The 10869-nt window shown below is 46.5% G+C and overlaps 1 protein-coding gene across 2 annotated transcripts in view; it reads right to left on the bottom strand.

Moving 5' to 3' along the window:
- ASPG (asparaginase) overlaps nt 1–10869 on the bottom strand; it is a 109509-nt gene that overhangs the window by 71533 nt on the left and 27107 nt on the right. For both annotated transcript variants that reach the window (XM_025197212.1, XM_025197214.1), the window contains exon 3: nt 4488–4621. The gene's annotated coding sequence lies outside the window, so the exon portion shown is untranslated. The remainder of the gene's footprint in view (nt 1–4487; nt 4622–10869) is intronic.

Here is a 10869-nt window from a genome sequence, read left to right as displayed (position 1 = left end):
GTTTCATTTTATGACAGGGTCACAAAATGCTTAGATGCAGGAGTAGAGGTGGATGTCGTTTTCTTGGACTTTAGCAAGGCCTTTGATATGATATCTCGTCATATTCTCATAAATAAATTAAGAAGCTGTGACATAGATGTTTATACGGTTCGGTGGGTGGCAAATTGGCTTAGCGGTCGCACCCAGAGAGTGGTAGTAGATGGGTTGGTAATGACCTAGAAGGATGTGGGTAGTGGGATCCCGCAGGGTTCGGTCCTTGGACCTGTGCTCTTCAATATCTTCATCAGTGACTTGAATGTGGTTATGAAGCGTACTCTGTCCAAGTTTGTGGATGATACTAAATTGTGGGGTGAAGTGCATACTCCAGAGGGTAGGGAACAATTGCAGGCAGACCGGGACAGGTTAGAAAAGTGGGCAGAACACAATAGGACGCAATACAACAAGAACAAATGCAGAGTGCTCCAACTAGGGCGCGAAAATATCCAGCACACCTACTGGCTGGGAAGTGACCCTCTCAGCAGCACAGAAGCAGAAAGCAATCTCGGAGTCCTAGTGGACTCCAAGATGAACATGAGTCATCAGTGTGACAAAATCATCAGCAAAGCTAACCACACTTTATCATCCATCAGCAGATGCATGACAAATAGATCCAAGGAGGCGATACTTCCCCTCTATGCGGCATTGGTCAGACCGCAGTTGGAGTACTGCATCCAGTTTTGGGCGCCGTACTTCAAGAAGGATGTTGATAGACTCGAGAGGGTCCAAAGGAGAGCCACTTGTATGGTTAGGGGCTTTTCCCCACCTTTCTTAGAGAAAAACTGAAATTAAAGCCTACAAAATTATCAAAAGTGATTTCTTTCACAGATACTCCAAAGTCTCCATTTTTTAAATCTTAAGAACATTTTTGGTTGAAAATGTTATATAGGAGGCCCTCTTGCTTCTAAACTCATGCTTTCATTTAAAAGGGGAATTAGTTCCCTTAGTGAAGTTTGTTTAAAAATGTTCAAAAAGCTTTAGGTAACAACGTACAATCCTATAACCTGCCTAGGACTGACTATTGATATAAGAAGCTACTTGATTATTCAAGACTTGTTACTCAAATCTTTTTTACCAAATGCAGAAAAGCAATAGCTCTACAAAGACTTGGAGAAAAAAGAAAATAACTTCCTTTAATGTCATTTCAAGTTTTACAATTCTCTTCACAAATTATGTTAAAAAAACTACTTTCAGAACTGAAGAAAACTTTCTATATAAAGTGTATGTGTCAAAAGGATGTTAGGACCTATTTGAAGCTGGTCTTCAATTCTTATAGAACTCTAACAGGACATAAGGGAAATTTCAGAAAATGGACTGAATAGAAGAAAAAAAGTCAAAGCTATCTGTAAAGATGGTCTGAGACACCATCTATGTGCATCAGTCCATGTTTAGAGGCCCAAGATAAAGTGGTTTAACAAAAGTCCCCATGTTCTGACATGCCTGTAACAAACAGAGTGTGACTGTGACATTTCTTAAGAAACGCAGCTCTCATTTCTCATAGCAGCATGCGGCTCTTTCACAACAGAACGGCTTTCCTAAGAAAAACTACCAGCTATCTCCACAGTTTTAAGTGCAACAAATAAACTTTTGACTCAATGTTTTTTTCCTTATGGGAACAGAGGTTTCTAAAGATCATTCAAATTACTCTTCTCAGTCTTTAACTTTAACCACTGATTGGATTTTTTTTTAATTTCTGGTGATAAAAATAAATGGCTTTTAAAGAAATGCAGAACTCTAGAACTCTTGGTTCTGAGATGATATCTTTTATTAGACCAACTAAGAAATTGCAAAAAAAATATCTTTTAAAGGAAACTGTGTTCAACCTCAGCTGTAAATGATGCTCTCCCTTGCTTGCTGGGGCTCTGAAAGACGGAGGCTTGACCGCCATGGCAGACTTCAAGCTCAGTTCTTGTGTATCCAGCACAGTAGAGCTGTGTGAAATGGCACTGTTCCATTTCGACTTTTGTTTCGATTCGAAACAGCTGGTCTGGTCCAGTCCGTCGAAACAGTTTCACCGTTTTGACCCTGTTTTGCCATTTCACCCATAGAATACAATGGGGAAGGTTGAAACAGCCTATAACTTTGTCATTTCTGGCCTGATTTGGATGAAACTTGCAGGAACGGTAGCCCCTTCTGAGGGCATGACCACAGTGGGGTTAAAACTGCAGGCATACTAGCCCCTGCTGAGGCCACAAAGCCTGCTAAGTTTCAAGGAGATCAGTGCAGAGGCTTGGGGGAACCTGTACCTCAAGCTGTGGACAAGCAAAACTCATGACATGGGTGACACTGTGTGTTAAGACGCAGCAGGGTGAAAACTGCAGGCCTGCTAGCCCCTGCCATGGCCACGAAGCCTGCTAGCTGTTAAGGAGATGGGTGCAGGGGGGGTTCTGGGGCCCTGCACCCCTAGCTGCTCACAGGCAAAACTCGTGACGTGGGTGCTTGTGCAACTGCTGCCTCTTATCAGGCAGCAAGACTGAAGATCTCCCATCACTTGTCACCACAGACAAGTAATAATAGACTACAATATGAACATGAGCGGGCAGTGTGATGCTGTAGCCAGCAGCACCAACAATCCCCTGGCATGCATCAATTGATGCATCTCCAGTAAAACCAGCAGAACCATTGCAAAGAAGTGATTCTCCCGCTCTACTCGGCTCTACTCGGCATTGGTGAGACCGCAGCTGGAGTACTGTGTCCAGTTCAGGGCTTCACACTTTAACAAGGACGTGGTAAAGCTTGAGAGAGTCCAGAGAAGGGCTACCCATATGATCAGAAACTTGCATGGCAAGCCATACAAGGAAAGGCTGAGGGACCTGGGATGCTTCAGCCTGAAAAAGAGAAGGCTGAGAGGGGATTTGGTAGCAGCTTACCGCTACATCAGAAGCATACATCTAGGGCTCGGTGAGCAACTGTTCACCAGGGCACCCTTGGGGAAAACTAGGAGGAACGGTCACAAACTCCTGGAAGATCGTTTCAGACTCCTTTCAGGCTCAACATTAGGAAAAACTACTTCACAACATGGGTATCCAGACTGTGGAATAAGCTCCCTCCAGAGGTGATGAAATCACCTACCCTGGAAATCTTCAAGAGGAGACTGGACGGTCACCTTGCTGGGATCACCTGACCCCAGTTGTCTTTCCTGCTTGGTGCAGGGGGCTGGACCCAGACTCTGAATCTGAGTGGCTGGAGCCTAAGTCTTAGGAGACATAGCTTTGAAACAGTTCTTCCAGAGACTTCCAAGCAAGCTTGCTCAGGTTCCTTAGCCTCCCTGAGCCTCAGCTAGTGACCTGTAAAATGGAGTAATTACACTTCCCAATTCACAGGAGTGTTGTGAAAATAAGTTCATTAAACAACTGTGAGGTACTATGGCAGGCTTCATGGCCACCGCAAGGGCCAAGAGCTTTCACCTCACTGTGCCTTAACACACACAGTGTCACCCATGGCACGAGTTTTGCTTGTCTTCAGCTTGAGGTGCAGTTCCCCCCAAGCCCCTGCACCTATCTGCTTGAAACTTGGCAGGCTTTGTGGCCTCAGCAGGGGCCACCCTCCCTGTAGTTTTGACCCTGCTGTGGCTTAACATATACACATGACATGAGTTTTGCTTTCAAGACTTTGGGGTGCAGTTTCCCCAATCCTATATCCTCGTAACTTGGCAAGCTTCATGCTCTCAGCAGGGGCTACCATTCCTGCAAGTTTCATCCAAATCAGGCCAGAAATGAAGTTATAGGCTGTGTCAACCTTCCCCATTATAGCCTACAGGCGAAACATTGATACAGGGTGGAAACGGCAAAACGTTTCAACTTGCCACATTTTGTTTCGAGGCTTTTTCGACCATATCCGTTTCATTTTGATTTTGCTGTTTCAACCTCAAAATGAGTCGAAACAGCGTCAAAACAAAACTGGTGGCGAAATTTCGCACAGCCCTACAACACAGCTATATAGATTGCTCTACACCGCTCTGCACTTCTACAGCAACAACAGCTGCTTGCTTAATCTCCTTTCCTAAGAAAAACTACCAGGAAGCTCCACTGTAATAAGCAAGAATTATAGCTGAGGTCACCTCTCTCCTTTCTGAGGAAGGGTGTTCATTCAAAATCACTTCCAGAATCAATTTGCGTAGCTCTGAAGAAGAGATCTCAGGCTGTGAATTGGCAGAGATAATTACTTAAGTGGCTGCTCTTAATTGAAGACATTAAACAATACCAGACCAAAGACAGATCCCCATTGAATCCCACTTGATATCCTCCCAACTGTATGCATTGAGTCATCGATGACCACTTGCTGAACACGATCCAGCCAGTTTTGTGTCCCCCTTACAGTGCTTCCATGTAATCTGTATTTTTTCAGCTTGTTAATGGGAAAATTGTGGAAGGCCGTGTCAGAAACCTTGCTAAAGCCAAGGTATATCACATCCATTGCTCTCCACAAATCCACAGAGCCTATCACCTTACCATAAGAGGAAATCAGGTTGGTCAGGCATGACTTGCTCTCAATAAATCCACGCTGGTTGTTCGTGATGCACCAGGTTCTCCTCAAGGTTCCTCAAAACAGATTCTCTGAGGACCTGCTCTTCTGATTCTTCCCCCTGGTGGAAACAACAGGATATGATATAATGTTCTCTGCCTGTTTCATGTGAATACATTTTCTCCTGTAGACATTTCCTTGCTATTTCTTTTCTGATGCACCAAATGGCAATATGAAATTAGTGTAGTGCTACTATTACAGTCTGTTTGCAGACCTGCATGTTAAATTACAACAATTTCACATCAGATTTGTTCAGTTTACATGTAAAAAAACTTGACCATCTCCTCTGCAAAATCACAGCAGCAGGCAAAAAATAAGCAAGGTTATTTTTAAGCATTATCTCCAGCTACGAAGAGTACTACTACAGTAAGGACATGTTTTTCTGTGTACACCCTGAGATCAGGTATGCCCAGAAAGTATTTTAATAGTCACTTTTCATAGCAGAAACACAAATTTCAGAGGTAGAAAGTCTCATTGGACTGGGTTGCTTCCTATAACTGTAACAAATTAAGAACCTTCCTAACCCCTGACCTCCCCTTCCTGTTGTGCAAGAGTGTACCTGTCACAAGTGAGCCTATTAGCTGACCTCAAATTAGCAATGACCCAGTCTAAAGTCCAGGTGACTGGGCTTTGTTAACTCTGGACCTTCATGAATCTCCTTTTTTGTAATAAGCTGAGAACATATCTGCTCACAATGTGTCACTCTTCTAACCAATGGCAGAAAGGTGTTTGGTCACTGAGTGGATTTCCTTGAACATCAGGAAAGGTCTAATTTTTGGAATGTGGATTCCTAGTTTAGCCAAGCCAGTTCAGCTATCTCTTGTTCTCATTTCTGGCTGCCCCAAAATAACTCAAATATTGAATCCATATTACTTGCTATTCAGTTGTTGATATTTATTATATAAAATAGAGATTTGTAGTATTAAGGATCAATATACAACCACGCCCAACCGTGAGACATGGGAGATGGGTCTGACTTGCAGAAGACAAGAATGCAAAAATCTTCCGAAAATTAGACTTCTTCTCAGACACGGAGGCATCACTACCTATTTCTGCACTCTGGGCAGAGCCAGGGGCTAGGGAGGGAGAAAGGGAATGTGGATGCCAAAGTCTTATCTACTGCAGTGTGACGGGTTAGCTGGCAGTGACTTAGCCAGAGGTTTTTAAATGGCAAAAGATGATTGGAGGACTTGGGATTCCCTTTCCTCACCAATCAAGCCCCAGAGACTCACCTTCCATGTCCCCGATTGGCCCCTTGGGTCACCTGGAGGGGGATAAAAGGGGCAGGGTGGCTGACTCAGGAGGGAGACCAGCGAGGGACCACAAGGAATGAGCTTCAAAGAGCTGAGCCAGCAGGGTGGGAGCAGTTGCCCCAGAAGAGCCTGAAGGAGTGGGACCTGCAGGCAGCACTGGGGTCCTCAGCAGCATGGCAATCGGCCAGCAGGAGAGGCTCCCCACGGGGCTCCAGGATCGCCTGTGAGAGGCTGTGGCCAGCAGGAGAGGCTCCCCAGCTCCAGCAAGGGTTTGAGCAGCGACCTGAGAGGTTCCCAGCAGAGGCCAGGCAGCTCAACATGAGGCTGGGGATGCAGGAAGGTCAAGACCCCTAGCAGCTTAGAGCAGTGGTGGCTGTGTGGCAGTGTTTCTGTCCCACCATGTGGGAGATCCAGGTTCAAGCCTCAGCTTTGGTGACTTGGAGTGAGTGAGCTAACAGGGGAAAATTCTTCTTGCAGTGGGAAGGGGCCATTGTGTTCTCCCCCTCCAGGTACCTAGGCCCTATATTCTTTGACATTTTGTATTTTGTGCCTTTTTGTATTTCTAGTAATACCAACCAGTATTGTTTGTTCTGCTGTTTGTGTTTACATTTTGGTTAACCCTGTCTTTTGTCAACTGGATGAATATGTCTATGATCATAAGTGTATAACCTTTGCTGAATCCTGCCCTTTCGGGGCATTGTAGTGTCCCCTATACCCACCTGGTTTATACTGGTTATGTCCCCAGTATTGTTCCCTCATTAAAAGGTATATGGTTAAGTCCCCATTGGTGGTCTGACTCCGCTCTATAGGGGGAGGAGATTTCCTACACCTCCCGCAGTGCTTGTGCACCTGCTTTGATCCCTTCAATTGGAGAGTGGGTAACTCTTGGAGTACTGCCCGGGTTACAGCAGCTTTTGTCAAGCCGGGCCTTAAAATTAAACCTCCCTTGTTGCAACTTGAGACCATTGCTCCTTGTTCTGTCATCTGCCACCACTGAGAACAGCCTACCTCCATCTTCTTTTGACCACTCCCACCACCCACGTCTGTCAGGTAGCTGAAGGATGCTATTAAATCCCCCCTCAGTCTTTCTTCTTTACACTAAATAAGCCCAGATCCCTCAGCCTGTCCTCATCAGTCATGACCCCGAGTCCCCTCACCATTTTTTGGACTCTCTCCAATTTGTCCTCATTCTTTCTGTGTTGTGGGCCCAAAACTGAACACAGTGCTCCAGCTGCGGCCTCACCAGTGCAGAATAGAAAGGAATAATCTCTTCCCTTAACCTCCTGACAACACACCTACCAATGCAGCCCACTATGCCAGTAGCCTTCTTTGCAACAAGGGTACACTGCTGGCTCATATTCAGCGTATTGTCCACTGTAACCTCCAGGTCCTTTTCTGCAGAGCTGCTGCCCAGCCAGTCAGTCCTCAGCCTGCACCAGAGCACGGGATTTTTCTGTCCTAAGTGCAGGGCTTTGCACTTCTCCTTGTTGAACCTCATGAGATTTCTTTTGGCCCAATCCTCCAATTGGTCTAGGTCACTCTGAATCCTAGCCCTGCCCTCTAGCATACCTACTACTCCCCTGCAGCTTGGTGTCATCTGCAAACTTGCTGAGGGTGCACTCGTTGATGAAGACGTTGAACAAAACCAGCCCCGGGACCAACCCCTGGGCCACTCCACTTGATACCAGCTGCCAAGTAGACATCGAGTCATTGATTACTATCCTCTGAGCCCAATGCTTCAGCCAGTTTTCTATCCACCATACAGTTTATTCATCCAACCTGTACTTTCCTAGCTTGCCTACAAGAATGTTGTGGGAGACCATATCAAAAGCCTTGCTAAAATCAAGGTATACCACATACACTGGTCTCCCCGCATCCACAGAGCCAGTCACCTCATCATAGAAGGCAATCAGGTTCATCAGGCATGACTTGCCCCTGGTGAATCCATGCTGACTGTTTCTAATCATCTTCTTCTCCTCCGAGTGCTTAGAAATGGATTCCTTGAGGATCTGCTCCATGATTTTTCCAGGGACTGAGGTGAGGCTGACTGGTCTGAATGCCCACTTGTTACAGTAATAAATCTGTGAAGATTAGCACAGCACAGCTGGCAGATGCCCTGGATCACTGCCACTGTTGGTACTGACAATTGCTGTAATGACATTAACTGAGTTATTTAGAAAACAGTTCACATAATTAATGCATTTCTTAGAAATCTTATTAGCTTAAATAGTGAGAAACTAATGTATTCCATTCAAAGTAAGAACCAGGAGTTTTCTGACATCTAAATTACTATGGGTTGGAGGCCCAATCCTGATCCCACTGAGTGTTGAAAGTGCCTTTTATCTGTCTTCCAAAGTCAAAACCTGTAATACAAGCTTGTCAGGGGGATAGTCTGGGCAATGAGAAGAAAGAGAACTGCTTTTGTTCCAGTCACTCCAATATCAAGCTGCATTTCCTATCATCATCAAAAAGCAAGGGCTGGGGTGGTGTGGGCACCAAGACACATGGTTGACAGCCCAGAGGTTCACCAGGTTGAGGCCATAGCAGAAGTGCTCATGGTGCAGCCTGTTAGATTCCATTTAAATCTGTGAATTCTGCTAAATACTTTGTCATGAGGACACAGAAAAGGACGGAAGTGTCTTCACAGAACTCATCAAAGTCCCCAGGATAAAAAATCCCCAAATAATTAGTCACCCAAGAATATCCTCAATTTAGAGCCACTGGAAATTCAGTATTTTTAACACAAGCTAAATTAAAATAAAGTGCTAAAGTTACGGTATTTTCCATCTGCAATGTCCAGTCCTATTCTCTGGAGTAATCTTACAAGATCTGTTCCAATAGGACCAATGACATGAATAAGAGCTATTTGTTTACCTACCTTGAAATGGGCATAGCAAGCACTGGTAAAGTAATAATTCAGGTCTCAGCCACAAAGCCCCCTCCTCACTGCTGATTCCTCCTCCCTTCTTTTTCCCTGTTCCCAGACAGCACTGGGTTTTTTCTCCCCTCTCCTGAAAGTTCTTTGCCACCACACACCTTTTTCCTCTCCTTATGGCTGTTGTGGCTTTCTGCCCCTCTCCCTTAGTGGGCCACTTTCTTAAAACCAGGCTGTCCTCATGGCTCCCATCCCCTCCCTTTCCTCATCACTACTGGCTACTACATTATGCACTCAGAACTTATATCAGGGGTGGGCAATTATTTCAGGCAGAGGGCCACTTACTGAGTTTTGGCAAGCCATCGAGGGCCACATGACAGGCAGCCAGGGGCAGAAAAATATTAATTTTCTAAATTTTGTAGGGTCCCCGCAGGCTGGATAATAGCCTGGTGGGCTGCATCTGGCCCGCGGGCCGCATTTTGCCCACCCCTGATTTGTATATAACAAGATAAAATTGAGAAAATGAGTATGGTGGCTGGAAAGAAAAAAGGGAAGGCTAAGAAAATTATTTGTAATGGTTTTCTTGTGCTATTGAGTAGTGTAAAGAATGGGGTGAAAATCCAATTGCTTAGGACAGTCACTATTAGATTGGATAGACTCCAGGGAATGCATCTCCAGAGATGCGCAAGCTGGGACCCAAAGCTGATTGCTTCCATCTCTAACTCTACTGATATCCACTCATGCTGGGGAAAAGCGTTAGCTGGAAGATCTCTGAAAATGACCATCAGTTAAACAGCTAAGCATTGACATTTAAAATATCCATCGTTAGAATCCAGAGTTAATACGTGCAGAGATTAACAGAAACACTGAGAAGCATAAACTATTCAGGTTCTTATAGATACAGACTACCTATATCCATTCAAGCTGGGCTGATTATTTAAAACTGAATTTTAGGGCCCGGGAGCAGCAAAAGATGCACGGGTGAAAGCCCATCATGCCCTCACATCCTGAAGACCTCCAGCAACCCCCAGCAGCTGCAGAGGACCCCCATCTGACCCCCAGCAGAGCCAGAGGTAAGCGGGGCCTGTGATGGGAGGGGAATAGCACAGATGTGGAGAGGCAGCTGAGAGGAGCCGAGGAGGTTCTCACCCTGCCCTGGCTCCTACTTCACCCAGCCCCACAGGGAGCCACGCGACCAGAGCCACGCAACCAGGACACACAAACAGGCGTGCTTCTCTGCCCGGAGTGCAAGTTAGCATGGAAGTTTGCACAGGAGGGTGAGCAGGAGGGCATGAGGCTCCAGGCACTGAGCCGTAGTCAAGGGTCTGCACAGTAGTAGCCAGACTACTACAAGGACCATGGTGGGTGGGACACTTTGCCCCCAAGGTTCCCCTCTGCACCTGGACTCGCCTGCTCTGACACCACTGGGGTCTCCACCCAAATGGAGCCCATGGTTCCGGCCTCTACCCAAACGGAGCCTGCAGTCCCTGCCCCCACCCGGGCAGGACTCGTGGCCCTGACCTTCACTCAGATGGAGCCCCTGGCTTCATGTGGAGGCTGCCTAGCAAGAATGCAGACAGCTGGGTTTCAGGGTACTGATACCTCCCCTTGTGGGGTGTGCCCAGTGGTGGAGGCCCTGGAGTGTCAGATTAGGGAACTCCAGGCAAGGGTGTCATTAGAGACACTGAGCAGAAACTGGACTCTTACTTTCAGGCTCCCCGCCCAATGGCTGATGACAGCAAGGAACAGCCATGAAGTCCAGCCTGGGGTTGCCTGGACAATAGTTGTCTCCAGCCCAAAGAGGCACAGCATCAGGGCTACCACTCCCCTAGAGCTGCACAACCATTTTGCACCTCTCATATCAACTGAGCCAGCCATTCTGCTGGCTCCAGCATGTGAGGATGGAGGGCCACCAGCACCTGTGCCTAGAGGACAATGCAGATTTATCATGGTGGGTGACTCCCATCTTAGGGGGACAAAGGGAGCGATCTGTCACCCTGACCCCCTAGCCCATGAGGTCTGCTGCCTGCCTGGAGCTCGTGTCCGGGATGTGATGGAGAGGATCCCCAGCTGCTTGCCTTCTGTTAGACTGGTGTTGATGGATCCCTTGATAATTTCTTCAGGATTTTTCCAGGGATAGACATCAGACTGATTGGTCTATAATTCCCTGGGTCATCCCTT

This window comes from Alligator sinensis, unplaced genomic scaffold (assembly GCF_000455745.1).
Source record: "Alligator sinensis unplaced genomic scaffold, ASM45574v1 scaffold85_1, whole genome shotgun sequence".
Classification (NCBI taxonomy): domain Eukaryota; kingdom Metazoa; phylum Chordata; order Crocodylia; family Alligatoridae; genus Alligator; species Alligator sinensis.
The sequence above is the reverse complement of the archived record's forward strand: the minus strand, read 5'-3'. Positions and strand labels throughout refer to the sequence as shown.